Below are 14,775 nucleotides of genomic sequence, written 5' to 3'. Positions count from 1 at the left end.
CGCAGGACAAGTCTTGCATATAATATGTTTGTTAGTTTGAATGGAAATGAAGCAACAATGAATATTTTGCCCGTCAAAGTAGGTCTCACTACATTATTTTGTCGGTTTCAGTATAGCGCCACCTTGTGTCACCAAATAAGTAGCATCTTGTCATTTGACACGCACAGATCTGCAAGCTCTTGTCTGTCACCCATTTTGGTAAGGATAGGTCTTTTCTTAGTTCGTGGCATTGTGTATTCTAGCAAGTTTATCAGGACGATAAACCTTACAGAATTAAGTAACTTTGTACAGTATAAATACGATCAATGAAGAATTAAACCACGAAAACAAAAATCTGTTTGAAAAATGAAGGATACAAATATTGTCACAATTAAGATATTCCTACACCTACACACTATATTATTATCTAAACATCTCACAATCATAGGGGCGTAGGCAGGAGGAGTTAAAATGCGTAAACTTCCAAAATGTAACGCCGCTGCCTATCATTGTCACACAGAGAAAAACATAATAGAGCGTAAGATAGTTTGAGTAAAATTTAAGCAATCAAGACTCGTGTAAATTGTGGTCGAGCGCCCTCTATATCATTTTTGGGTCCATTTGTCAACATTTGTTCTGTTCTTCTCACTTGTAATCTGATATAGATGCCACGTGCGCTTACTAATAAAAGTCAGAATGTCAAATCGTTTGAACTTCGTACCGAGTCCATTGGTATTAAACGTTATTATGATCTAGAAACAAAGTTGGAATACAGTGCTAACATCCGATCATTGGAGCGTGAAAGCATCGGTGGTTCAGTGGTAGAATTCTCGCCTGCCACGCGGGGGACCCGGGTTCAATTCCCGGCCGATGCAATTTCTTTTGTTTTTCATTGTACATACAATTGGCAAAGCACATGAAGGTGAAGAAAATCTTTACTGGATGATATACATAAACTTGGATATCGTATAATATGCAGTGAAGACACACTCGATGTGAAGATACTTAAATTTGTTTTACTTTCATGTTCACTTGAGCAGTATCTTGCAACCCTTCGGAGGCACAGTCGTCATGTAGGCAACATTTTGGAAAGTCTTTTCTAAGTTCACGACATTATGATGTTTAATAAAGAAAGTGTGTGTAGACGGTGCTAATATAAAACCGTGTATGGTTATTATCAAGCAACTTTGCAAGATACTACAGAATTTGTCATTGAGATTTTTTACAAACATGAACCTGTATCATGTTTGCCTATTTGTCAATAGACACGAAGTCCAATCAAAATATGAACTTCGTGCATGATCCAGTGGTATCAAACAACATTATCATCCGTAAAAAAAAGGATATTACCTCATCATCAATGAACGTGAGCGCATCGGTGGTAGAATTCTCGCCTGCCACGCGGGTGACCCGGGTTCGATTCCCGGCCGATGCAATTTCCTTTTGTTTTTAAATGTACAAACAAAGAAATTAATTGACAAAACGCATCAAGATATTGAAACAATTTAGTGGATATCCTCCGGTAAACATAATATTCACAGTCAAAGCATAGTCGGTGTGAAGACAAATAATTACTTTTGTAGCATCAACTTGATTATCATGTAACCCGGCCATCTCACACGCAGACCACATTATATGCAATTATTTTCTGGTAAGGGTTAGTTCTTTTAAAACTTGGCGACAAATTTGTTTTGCAGCAAGTTTGTCAGGACGTCACCGTATATAGGAATTTTGCGAGATACTATTTTGTAATCATGATTAATAAAGAAACATGCGCGATACTATTTGTAATTATGATTAATAAAGAAACATGCGCGATACTATATGTAAATATGATTAATAAAGAAACCATTATGATACATAATTATTATAGTATGGGCCTATTTGAAAAATAAAGGATAGACATAATTATTGACACAATTAAGAGCTCTTTTCGTGCCACCTATACCGTGTGAGTCAAAAGAAAGTGTACACCTAGAAAATTGCTTATTATCTTAAAACTCATCTATAAACAGTAAACTATTATACATCTTATGATAGAGTGTTTTACCCAAAATCATTTGGTATCATTTTTGTGTGGTATATTTTCACGTTTGGATGAACAGGGGGCATTGTTTGCGAGAGTGCAAAAATCGACTTGCCACGCGGGTGACCCGGGTTCGATTCCCGGCCGATGCAAGGTCTTTTTATTTCAATGTACAAACAAAGAAAGTATACTTATGCAATATCAAGCCCTGCTCGATGTGAACACATATTTTACAGTTTTACAGCATTAGTATGTAGTCCATCTTAAATTTTCTTGAGCCGTAGGGCTCATGGCAAATTAAAAGTAAAGGGAAGAGATGTGCAAAATAATAATTTAAAACATGAGTAATCCATTGTAGACTTATCAATATTATCATGCAGCAAAAGCATAGTAGTGTGCAGGCAGTTTTTCCGTTTATTATCTGAGACGCAGTCCTAATGTAGGCACACAAAAAATGGGATAAGGGTTAGGTCCGTTATAAGTTGGCCATAATGTTTTTTAAAGCAATTTTGTTAGAACGGCGCCGTTATAAAACCTTACAGTATTAAATAATTTTGCGAGATACTATTTGTAATTATGATTAATAAAGATCATGATCATTACCAAGACTGGGTCAAATTTTTATCATTTTGATGACTCCAAATCCAGCACACCAATATTTATAATTTTATGCTACATAAGTTTATCAGCTTTTTCTGATCGATTCCACACCGTTTCTTTCACAATGTAATCGCATGACTAGAACTCAACTTTATCTGTAAAAAAGATAATGATCTGAAAGCAAAAACAACATAGCGTCTTCCATGTTGAATGTGAGCGCATCGGTGGTTCAGTGGTAGAATTCTCGCCTGCCACGCGGGTGACCCGGGTTCGATTCCCGGCCGATGCAATTTCCTTTCTTTTTTCAGTGTACAAACAAAGAATTAATAGACCAAACAATATTAAACTCTTTACTGGTTATAATTATATGTACGTTGGATATCGTATCATATGCAGTGAATACATGCTCGATGTGAACGTGATTTTTTTTTAACTTTCGCTTGATAGCAGTATCCTGCATGTGTAACCCATCGGGGACGCAATCGTCATTTAGGCAACATTTTGGGAAGCCGGTTAGGGCTTTTCTAAATTCACGACATAACGATTTTTGATAAAGCAAGTTTGTCAAGACGGTGCCAATATAAAACCGTTTTGGATTAAGCAACTAAGCAAGATACTACAGTATTTGAAGTTGAGATTTTAAAAAACATGAACAAAATAAAGTTTAAAAATAAAAGATAAAATATCGACATAATTAAGATGTATCATTTTTACCTATTTGGCAATAGATATGAAGTCAAATCTTTATAACTTCTTGAACTTCGTACATAATGATCTGGAGACAAGGATCTAACCTCATCAATGTCCAATATGAGCGCATCGGTGGTTCAGTGGTAGAATTCTCGCCTGCCACGCGGGTGACCCGGGTTCGATTCCCGGCCGATTTAAGTACTTTTTGTTTTTCAATGTACAACCAAAGAATTAATTGACAAAACACGTCAAGATATTGAAACAATATACTGGAGGAGCCTACTGGATATCCACCGGTAAACATTATATACACAGTTAAAGCATTGTCGAAGTGAAAACATATTTTTACTTTTATTGCATTAACTTTATTATACCTGTAATCCATCTCAGACGCAGACGGCAACAATTTTTTCAAGGATGGCGTAGTTATAAAACATTACATTATCAAGTTATACGAGATACTGTTTGTGATTATGACTAATAAAGAAACCATGCACGATACTATTCGTAAATATGATAAATAAAGAAACCATTACAATAGATAGGCCTATTTGAAAGATAAAGGATAAAAACATTGACCTCTTCGCGCGCCACCTATAACATTTTTGCCCATTAATTTCACACCTGTTCTGTTCTCGCCGCTTCTACCATGTGCAGCTAAAAAGACACGAAGTCAAATCTTTTGAACTTCGTACAGCATCCAGGGGTATACAACATTATGATCTGGAAACAAGAACATACTGCTTTATGAACTTAGCGCATCGGTGGTTCAGTGGTAGAATTCTCGCCTGCCACGCGGATGACCCGAGTTCGATTCCCGGCCGATGCAAGTTGATTTTGTTTTAATATACAAAAAAATAAAATAAAATTCTGGCATCCAAATAATGAAACTCTTTACTAGCAATACGCCTTTGCCCATACAGTTGGAATCATTTTTATTTTACCTGTTGGAAGGAAGACCCAGGTATAAGAGGATAGAAAGACGATAGAGAAATTGATTCGGAATTGGCTACAGAAATGACGAGATAGAGAGCGGTAACCAGTGCCGTTATAAAACCTTACAGGTTTAAGTAATTTCAACGATATTTTTTGTAGTTAAAATTTATAAAGAAGCCATAACAAATATATTTAACAAATAAATTATGGAAACAATTATTAAAGAGCTCTTCAAGCGCCGCTTATAACATTTTTGCCCATTTGTCAACACTAGTTCTGTTCCTCTCGCTTCCACCACAAACAACTAAAAAAACATGTGTCAAACCTTTTGAACTTCGTACAGCATCCAAGGGGTAATAAACAACATGATGATCTGAAAAAAAAGAACATAATCGTCTTCCAATTATTCCGTGAGGGCATCGGTGGTTCAGTGGTAGAATTCTCGCCTGCCACGCGGGTGACACGGGTTCGATTCCCGGCCGATGCAAGTACTTTTTGTTTTAATGTAAACACAAAGAAAATATACTTACAAAACACGATGGAAGACATAATCAAGGCCTACTCGATGTGAAGACAGATTGAAAGTTTTACAGCATTGTAGTCCATCTTAGACACAATCGTGTTAGTAATTTTTTTCTGAAGCCGTAGGGCTCACGGCAAATAAAAAGTAAAGGGAAAATAATAAGTAAAAAAATGAGTATTCAATTTATTGTAGACTTATCAATTTTATATGCAGCCAAGGCTTACTAGTATGAAGACAGGTTTTCGGTTTATTATCTGAGACGCAGTCCTTATGTAGGCAAACAATTATTTTTTGGGGTAAGGGGTCTGTTATAAGTTGGCGACAATGTTTTTTAAAGCCAGTTTGTCAGGACGGCGCAGTTATAAAACCCTACAGTATCAAGTAGTTTTGCAAGAAACTATTTGTAATTATAATTAATAAAGAAACCATGCACGATAATATTTGTTATTACGATAAACAAAGAAACCGTTATATATATATATATATATATATATATAGGACTATTTGAAAAATAAAGAATAAACATATTTACACAAGACCTCTTCGCGCGTCATATATAACATTTTTGCTCATTTGTCAACTCTGTTCTGTTCTCGCTGCTTCTACCATGTACAATTCAAGAGACAGGATGTCAAAATGTTTAAACTTCGTACAGCATCCAGGGGTATTAAACAACATTATGATCTGGAAAAAAATCTAACCCCATCACTAATGAACGTGAGCGCATCGGTGGTTCAGTGGTAGGATTCTCGCCTGCCACGCGGGTGACCCGGGTTCGATTCCCGGCCGATGCAAGTACTTTTTGTTTTAATATACAAACAAAGAAAATAAAGTTCTGGAAAAAAAACATCCAGAATAATGATGATGAAACTCTTTACTGGAAATACGCCTTTGCCCATACAGTTGGAATGATTTATTTTTACCTGTTTTCATGAAATTTATGTGATATTATATGGTTTGAAAGGAAGATCCAGATATAAGTGGAAAAATCGTATGAAGAAGACGGGACGAGACGGAGAGCTGGAACGAGTAGACCTGACCCCCGTAGAGGGGATGATGGTGGTGATGATGGTTTGATAGATAAGGTTTGATCTTCTCAGAACTTTATTGATCAATCGTTATGGCCTTCAGATTGATCAATACAGTCCCCGAGATGATATAAAACTTTATCTATCAAGAATAAACCATATTGTCACAACTATATTATGAAAAGATGTAAATTAAATTGATTTCATCATTATGGGCGACAGTGTAAGTTGGAAGACATATCATATTCAGCCAAGGCATGCTCGATGTGAAGACCAATTTTACATTAACCTGTAACCCATCTGAGATGCTGATCTCTTGTATGCACAATTGTGTTAAGGGCTTAGTTCTTTTATAAGTTGTAAGTTCTAAAAGTTTAGCAAGTTTGTCAGGGCGGTGCCGTAATATAACCTTACAAGTTCAAGTAATTTTGCACGATACTTTCCGTAAATATTATTTATAAAGAAGCCATTACTAATATTAAAAAAATTAAAGATAGAAATATGGGCACAATTTATTATTAGACAGCTTTTCAAGCACCATGCACCTACACTGTATAACATATTTGCCCATTTGTCAACATATTCTGTTCTTTTCCCGTCACCACGAACAACCAAAAAACATGATGTTAAATCTTTTGAACTTCTTAGGCAACATCCAAGGGTCAACATTATAATCTGAAAAGAGGAAGATACAGTCTTCTGTTATGAACGTGAGCGCATCGGTGGTTCAGTGGTAGAATTCTCGCCTGCCACGCGGGTGACCCGGGTTCGATTCCCGGCCGATGCAATTTCCTTTTGTTTTTACATGTACAAACAAATATACACAGTCAAAGCATATAGTCGAAGCTAAAACAAATGTTTACTTTTATATTTTTAACTTGGTAATCCTGTAACCCATCTCAGACGCAGACCTCATGACTGTATGCAATTATCTTGGGGTAAGGGTTTGTAATTATGATAAATAAAGAAACAAACATAATACATAATACGCCTATTTGAACAATAAAGGAAACAAATATTGACACAATTAATGCTACGGTCACAAAGGTTCGTAAGAACGATAATTTCGTACGAATCTCCCTGTTTTTCCATTGTCTTCCAGAATTTCCATTGTCTGAAAATCGTTCGTACGGCGTTCGTAGCTGTTCGTAATGGGATTTGTGACCGAGGCTTAAGACCTCTTCGCGCGCCACCTGTAACATTTTGCCCATTTGTCAACACCTGCTCAGGCTGTTCTGTTCTCGCCGCTTCTACCATATGCAGCTAAAAAGAAATCGTTTAAACTTGGTAGGGCATCCAGGGTTATTAAACAACATTATTATCTGGAAAGAAGAACATGATGCTTTAAAATTTGAATGTGAGCGCATCGGTGGTTCAGTGGTAGAATTCTCGCCTGCCACGCGGGTGACCCGGGTTCGATTCCCGGCCGATGCAAGTACTTTTTGTTTAAATGTGCAAACAAAGAAACTAAAGCCCTGAAAAACACAACCAAATAATGAAACTCTTAACGCCTTTGCCCATACAGTTGGAATGGGTTTTATTTTACCTGTTTTCATGATATTTATGTGACACTATGTTTTGAAAGGAAGGCCCAGGTATAAGTGGATAGTTTATGAAGGAAGACGGTAGAGAAATTGATTTGGAGCTGGCTACAGACATGATGAGATAGAGAGCGGTATCGAGGAGATCCGCCCCCCCCCCCCCCCATAGAGGGGACCCGCGGGATAATGATGGTGATGATGATGGTGATGGTCATTGTTTAATAGATAAAGTTCGGTCTTCTCAAAACTTTATTGATCAAAATTTATGACCTTCAGATTGATCAATAAATTCCTGAAAAGATAAAAACTTTATCTATCAAGAATAAACCATGCATATTGTCACAAAAGAGATAACATAAATTGATCAATCAGTATGGGCGACAGCGTAAGTTCTGAAGAAAAAAATAACATACCGTCTTCTATTTTTAATGTGAGCGCATCGGTGATTCAGTGGTAGAATTCTCGCCTGCCACGCGGGTGACCTGGGTTCGATTCCCGGCCGATGCAGGTTATTTTTTTGTTTTAATGTACAAACACAGAAAGGTATACTTATAAAACAAAATATAGTTGAAAAATAAAGGATAAAACTATCGACATAATTAAGATCTCTTCGAGCGCCACCTGTAACATTTTTGTCTAGGCCTATATTTGTCAACAGACACGAAGTCAAATCATTTTTTACTTCTTGAACTTCGTATTGAACAACATTATTATCTGGAAAGAAGAACATGATGCTTTAAAATTTGATCGTGAGCGCATCGGTGGTTCAGTGGTAGAATTCTCGCCTGCCACGCGGGTGACCCGGGTTCGATTCCCGGCCGATGCAAGATAATTTTGCTTTAATATACAAACAAAAAACAAGACATTACAGCATTGTAGTCCATCTCAGACACAACCGTGTGGGTAAATTTCTGAAGTCGTAGCGCTATGGTAAATAGAAAGTAATTGAGTATTAAATTTCATCAATATTATAATCCAGCCAAGGGATATTTTTGGTTTATTATCTGAGACGTAGTCCTCATGACTGTAGACAAACAAATCGGTAACGTTTCTTTGAATAAAATTGGTTCGAAAAGAATATAAAGGTTAAACAGTGAGCGCAGTTTCATGCCAGGTTTGGAAGACTCATGAAAAATAAATATGTCTCTTGACAAGGAATTGCTCCTCAAGTGCGCTCATATTATTTGAAATATGGCAAAAATAGCTGAAATAAATCAAACGTTCATGCCACGTGTTTCATTAGTCCCATACGCCCATATTTTATGTGTGATGTATAGGCCTACACGTGACATTCAACAAGATTAAGTCAGTTTCTTGACTTTCTTCTTCATCTTTATTTCTTATTCTTGTCTTGATGATTTTGAACCTCTCAAAACACATCAATTCTTATGTATTAAAATCTTTCCCCATTTTTCAGACGGTATATTTTAGCTTGACCAGAACTCAACTGTACCTTTGATGAATGAGGGATATGGGAAGTAAAAGTACTTTGCGACAATCATGAGGTTTTTCACATTTTTGTTCAATCTATCCCTAAACTGAATCGATCCTGGATTGGCCCATATATTTCCTAGAATCCCATATGGCAGCCGACATTATAATCACAAAGTATAGTTTATCATGTTTATGGTGATATTACAAAGTTGTGTAGCCTATATTGGTAAATTAGTTCTTTCCTTTTTAAAAAAGATGAGGGGATGAATTAAACAAAAATGATTCCTCTATGGCCACCATTTCTTCTCTCTTCCTCTTTCTCTCTCTCTGTCTCTGTCTCTCTTTCTCTGTCTCTCTGTCTCTCTCTGCCTCTGTCTCTCTTTCTGTCTCTCTCTCTCTCTCTCTCTCTCTCTGTCTCTCTGTCTCTGTCTCTGTCTCTCTCTCTCTCCCTCACTTTTCCCCTTCTCTCTGTCTTTTTCTTATCTTTCTGCTGTTTCCCTCCTTTTTTCTATTTGTCACTCTCTCATTCTTCTTTTCTTTACATCATCCTGTCTTTTGTCTCGTTAATTTTTTTTTTATTTGTCTGTCATGTTTTTTTTAATTCCGTAATTTTGTTCAAATTAAGTTATAAGTATATAAAGTTTGATTATTATGGTGCGAACCTACACCTAACAAGCATTGCTTTCAAGTAGGTTTGTTTTTTCAATTTCTGTAACAAAATAATGTTGCATTACAAAGATTAAAAAACAATACTCAACTATTATGTAATAACGTTTATTACTGTCATTCATTGTTTATATTATGTGAAAAGAAATAAAAAAGAAATTCGCTCTCTATAGAGCGACTATACTACTGCTCTGCTACATTCTAAGGGCTAACATCCCCACGATTCTACTGACCGACAACAGGAAAGAAGAGAGAAGAGAAAGAGGAGAGAGAGGGACAAGAGAGAAAGAGGAGAGAGAGAGAGAGAGAGAGAGAAGGAGAGAAAGAGTGATTGAGAGAGAGGGGGTAGGGATGGGGAGAAAGAGGGGAGGGAGGAGAGAGAGTGAGAGAGAAAGGGGATAGGGATGGGGAGAGAAAGGGGAGGGAGGGAAGAGAGAGTGAGAAAGAGAGAGAGAGAGAATGTGTGTGTGTGTGTGTGTGTGTGTGAGAGGGAGAGAGAGAGAGAGAGAGGACGAACGTTTTCATGCATACTGATATACTCGGGTAATATGAATCACATTATTTCAATTGAGGAAAATGGTTATGATGAAAATGCATTTATTAAACTACATCATTCTCGATGAAGACAAACATTCATCTATTTTTAAACGTATCGTGTAAATGGGAAGCTAAGGGAATACAATTAACACTCCATCCTATTGTCTGTTGGCCCCATTTCAGTGTAAACGACACGCTGGTCACAAAAGCGCCGACTGAAAATGAAGAGAAAAAAAAATTCGACGGAAACGCTTTTCTTTTCCATATATACACAGTCTGAACAATTATGACAAAATAAACAATTAAGGGGTGAAAGGCAAGAACAATAACATTAGGCAGACGACTGCTGTTTGGTAGCAGACAAACCGACCAGACATGGGTCAATAAACGGCTCTATCATACTCAATGATACATTATGGGATGGGTGGATGGGAGAATGGGGGAAGAGGTGGAGTACAGAATGAAACAAATATAATTGCTTTCATGACATGTGTGATTTCGAGAATTGGTTCCCATTGACTTGCCTCTTACATGAGAGCGTGAGAAAGGTCGTACAAAAGAGAGAGAGGGAGGGGATATGATTCCATTATGCGACTCGTATTTTACTGGTAAAATTGCTTAAAGTGGAAAACATGCATTTGTAATTCGCCTTCACTAAAACTTTTTACAAGAATTTATGTTTCAGTTTTAATCATTTTATCTTTACAATATAGTTTCTCCAGCTAGAAAAGAGGAAAAAGTGGTTCTCGAGCTGCATACATTCCGGAGAAGCAAGGAAAAGGTATCTTGCCTTTTCAGCTGTTCATTAATCCTGACGATGAGGGCTCACTACTGAAGTCGATTGGGTCGAGATGAGGTTTTGTGGGATGCGTGTGCATGTTTCGGAAACATACAATTTCTGACACAAATTTAAGCTCTTGTAGTTTTGGAAGCAGACATCTGCGTTAAATCCTTCAAATAGTTCTTTTGAAGAGACGAGAGGGATTAAAACAGAGTATTAAGATATGATTGAAGCAACAACTACAAGTAAATCGATTTATATTTGTGCATAATTGTAATGATAAAATCAGTCTGGGAATCGTGTTCCGGATCGTGTTGTAGGGGGAGAACGAAAAGGCGTCAGATTCATTATGATATTGTATTAAAGAATTAGAGAAATGGTACAGGATCAGACTAAGGACAGATCTTATAAATGTGTCAGAGCTAAGAGCCTTCGTGGAAACGTTGGGTGTACTCATGATTTTGAATTATTGTATAGAGAGATAGAGAGAGATAGAGAGAGAGAGAGAGAGAGAGAGAGAGCTCGCATTAACTATCAAGTTGTTTTAAAAAGCTGGAAACATCCAAATAGATTAGTAGAACTGCAATAAATATGAAGATAACAATGAAGAGATAGATAGATAGATAGATGGATGGATGGATGGATAGATAAATAGATAGATAGATAGACAGATAGATGGATGGTTAAATAGATTGAGAGAGAGAGAGACACACACACAGGGATGATAGGGTACAGACTAGAGAATAAAAAAAGAACGATATAATATACATATAGGCCTAGGCCTATCCGCAGATACATAACTGCATACAACTTTCTCGCCTTTGTGTATAGAAAGAGATGTGGTAGATAAATACAAGAGAGAAGGAATCCACGAATTGAAAGATCCGTGTAAGTGAAATTAAAAATCAAAACAGATATTGCGCGTGCAAAATATTGGACGCCACTCGACCTTTTTGTTCTAGAAACGCCTTTCACTCGCTCTCCGTTGTGTTTTTCCTACCGCTCTCTGTTTTCGTAGTATTTTAATGAAGCACGCTCGCCGTGAGAGACGATGAAATGTCCTTCAACTTCTGATGTACTATGTCAAGTTAGTTGAGAAAATGGAGCGATGTGGATGTATTGTTATCATAATGTTCTGGCATTCCTTGATAACACTCCACATAATGAAATAGACACGTCGAATACATATGGTCTCAAATATTCTATTTGGGAAAAAACATCTTTTGGGTCTTTGTATTGCGCAACTACAGAGTTGTACTAACGACAGTTCCAGATCTTCTTTTATCTAAACTAGAATATTGTTAACAGAAGTCACTGATAATCACAGTCACCTGGTGAAAGATTTTTTCGCTGGGAAAATTATGAATTTTTTATTCTTGGAACAGGTTTCTGAAAAGAAACATTCCACGGTTTCAGTAAGATCAGGAATGGGAGAATGCGAGGTTAATGCAATGTTGTTTTGTGAGACATGACTCTCTGACAAAATCTCTGTACAGGTGCTCTGCCCATGTCCATGCTCTGCCAGAGCCTGACGTTGGCGATCAATTGAGCGCCTGAAATCAAGCCGATATCGAGCTCACTTTATGATGTCAACCATAATAGTGCCAAGCCCGTCATGAACTTCAGTCCTCAAACGTCCTCTTCCTCGGTTTCCATAATTTTTGTATTTTGATGAGTGCTATTATTTTTAGCGAATATAAAAAATGAAAACATAATATCATAAATGGATAGAATTTGTATAAATATAAGATAACCGTTATTTTATGATTTATATACAGTTATTGACAAAGGTGTTCATGTCGTAAAAGTACAGATTGCCGATACCGTATCCCATTATAATAATGATAAAACAGTATTTTCTTAGCTCGTTCAGAAAATGCAGAATTCAGTTTGCATGAACATGCATTGGAGGTGGAATAAGGGACGACATAGGCGTAATGACATGATTTTGTACGGGAGCTGACGTCTCTTGCAAAAATTATAGGAAATATGAATTAAAAGAGACCGCCTCGCGAGGCCCCTTCGCGTACGTCTATTGTTAGGAGGGCTGCAGCCCCCGAGACATTTGAAATCACCAGTATTATGGCATCGAGCGGCGAGTTGATCTACGATCAATATACCTTATTGGGGAACATTACACTGGGACGCCATACGCCACCAGATCCTTTTTTCTTCTCTCCCTCGCCTCGTTCGCTCGCTAAACATTTTCAGATAGTCGATATCCAGGTTAGAGATGACAGCCTTAAATCCCTCCCGTTAAAATTGTGTGCGTCTATTCGCTTCTAAATACGCACATTGGCATTATTGTTATTACCATTATTGCGGTTGATGATATAATGGTTTTACCATCTAAAATAGAATTCGAATCTACCCGTAATCTAGATTGACTAATGTATTTGATTTTTACTGGGAAACATGGGCATTTCACATTGTTTTATATTTACCGGTTGTTCTGTTTTCTTTCCTTTTCTATTTTCCATTCAAAGTTCTCTCTCGTCCCCCTCCCCCCCCCCTCTCTCTCTCTCTCTCTCTCTCTCTCTCCCTCTTTCTCTCTCTTTCCCCCATCTCTGTCGCTGCTATCTCCAGTTCGATGTCTCTCTCTCTCTCTCTCTCTCTCTCTCTCTCTCTCCAGGGTTGCGTTCTTTTTTTCTCTTCCTCGTTCTGTCTGTCCGTCTGTCTGTCTGTCTGTCTCTGTCTCTCACCCCCAAGGGTTGCGTTCTTTTTTTCTCCTCCTCGTTCTGTCTCTCTGTTTCTCTCTCTCTCTCTCTCTCTCTCTCTTTCTCTCCCTTCTCTCCTTGTCGCTCAGTCTTCTCTCACATCTCTCTTTTCATGTATCGACATCGGACGCTCTGATAACTCGTAACAATTATTGCTACAAAGGAAGAAGAAAAAAAATCCAACCAACATCAAAGAAATTCCCGCTCTATTCACGCCAGGCATGGAGCTGTGTCATTAGCATTATGATTTTATTAATGCATGAAATATTTTGCCACGCTTGCCTTCTATTTATTTTGCATTCATCTATTGAATTGTACGGGTTCGTTTATTTTACAGGGGAAGCTTTCTGTAACAGTTGTTAATATTGATGGCAGGTTTTCGCCTTCTCTTCATCCGCACTGCCTCACGATCAATACTCATGTACTCAAGGTTACATCCCGATATAAAACGATGTTCGCTTGTTGAACAACCATAAATTGAGCAATTACAAGTTCATGCACTACAGCATGCATGTGCAAGGACCACTTTGCATCGGTAATAATAACATTTTGATAGACGCTAGTGCCTTCCCCTATCTCAACATAGTACGATATCCTTTCCCCCATGCGAGTGCAAATTCATTTATCAATTAATATCACTCACGTAGTATTAAATCATGATGAATCCCGTCTCATGCGATTTAAGTAACTCAATTTTAGAATGTGTAACTTTGAAATATCAATTGTAGACCTACATTAAAGTGGAAAGGAAGTTTAAATGCCAACTTGCAGATTATCTTTTTCTTAAGGATGTCCTATAAATTGTCATTCCACCCGTTTCAAATGTTGGGCCCGTAAATCTGCCAACAAATGAATTGTTCTTGGGAAATATCATTCTAAGGTGAAACTTTACTATTAAAGGTGAATATTTACTGTGATTGTTTCTTTCCAAACGCATAACCATTCCGGGTTTTTTAAATATTTATCTAAATATCCCTTTCCATATTTTAAAAGAGGCATTTAAGTCTCGTTTTGAATCAGACTTATTGTAACTTGATCTCAAATTATGCCTTTAATTGAGAGACGTTGTATCCTTAAATATGGTTCAGAAAGACAAAATATCTAGCAGTGCGAACGGCCTCGTGTTCATTAAAATATTTTCTAACCATGTTAACAATCAGGATTTCTTCCTGCTTTGCAAACGTTATGATAGTTCGTTTCTTTAGAGACGGTCCGGCTTGAAACAAGGTTTAAAAGATTGAATGAAATTTAAGTAGGATATATTTAATTCAATTAATCGAAATGTTCATGACGGTTTTAAATGTATTTGGTATAATA

At 37.2% G+C, this 14,775-nt stretch overlaps 10 non-coding genes across 10 annotated transcripts; all 10 read left to right on the top strand.

The window, feature by feature from the left end:
• Positions 1-783: 783 nt before the first annotated feature.
• On the top strand, positions 784-854 carry TRNAG-GCC. The gene has a single exon. It is a non-coding gene; the product is annotated as a tRNA-Gly (tRNA).
• Positions 855-2,823: 1,969 nt separating this feature from the next.
• Positions 2,824-2,894, top strand: TRNAG-GCC. Its single transcript has one exon. It is a non-coding gene; the product is annotated as a tRNA-Gly (tRNA).
• A 527-nt stretch (positions 2,895-3,421) lies between these two features.
• TRNAG-GCC lies at positions 3,422-3,492 on the top strand. The gene has a single exon. It is a non-coding gene; the product is annotated as a tRNA-Gly (tRNA).
• A 561-nt stretch (positions 3,493-4,053) lies between these two features.
• Positions 4,054-4,124, top strand: TRNAG-GCC. Its single transcript has one exon. It is a non-coding gene; the product is annotated as a tRNA-Gly (tRNA).
• A 523-nt stretch (positions 4,125-4,647) lies between these two features.
• On the top strand, positions 4,648-4,718 carry TRNAG-GCC. The gene has a single exon. It is a non-coding gene; the product is annotated as a tRNA-Gly (tRNA).
• A 759-nt stretch (positions 4,719-5,477) lies between these two features.
• On the top strand, positions 5,478-5,548 carry TRNAG-GCC. Its single transcript has one exon. It is a non-coding gene; the product is annotated as a tRNA-Gly (tRNA).
• Positions 5,549-6,498: 950 nt separating this feature from the next.
• Positions 6,499-6,569, top strand: TRNAG-GCC. Its single transcript has one exon. It is a non-coding gene; the product is annotated as a tRNA-Gly (tRNA).
• A 576-nt stretch (positions 6,570-7,145) lies between these two features.
• TRNAG-GCC lies at positions 7,146-7,216 on the top strand. Its single transcript has one exon. It is a non-coding gene; the product is annotated as a tRNA-Gly (tRNA).
• A 543-nt stretch (positions 7,217-7,759) lies between these two features.
• On the top strand, positions 7,760-7,830 carry TRNAG-GCC. Its single transcript has one exon. It is a non-coding gene; the product is annotated as a tRNA-Gly (tRNA).
• Positions 7,831-8,078: 248 nt separating this feature from the next.
• Positions 8,079-8,149, top strand: TRNAG-GCC. Its single transcript has one exon. It is a non-coding gene; the product is annotated as a tRNA-Gly (tRNA).
• The last annotated feature ends 6,626 nt before the right edge of the window (positions 8,150-14,775 follow it).

The sequence above is a fragment of the Strongylocentrotus purpuratus genome, unplaced genomic scaffold, assembly GCF_000002235.5.
Source record: "Strongylocentrotus purpuratus isolate Spur 01 unplaced genomic scaffold, Spur_5.0 spur5_contig_838, whole genome shotgun sequence".
Lineage (NCBI taxonomy): Eukaryota > Metazoa > Echinodermata > Echinoidea > Camarodonta > Strongylocentrotidae > Strongylocentrotus > Strongylocentrotus purpuratus.
This window is presented reverse-complemented; position numbering and strand designations above follow the sequence as displayed.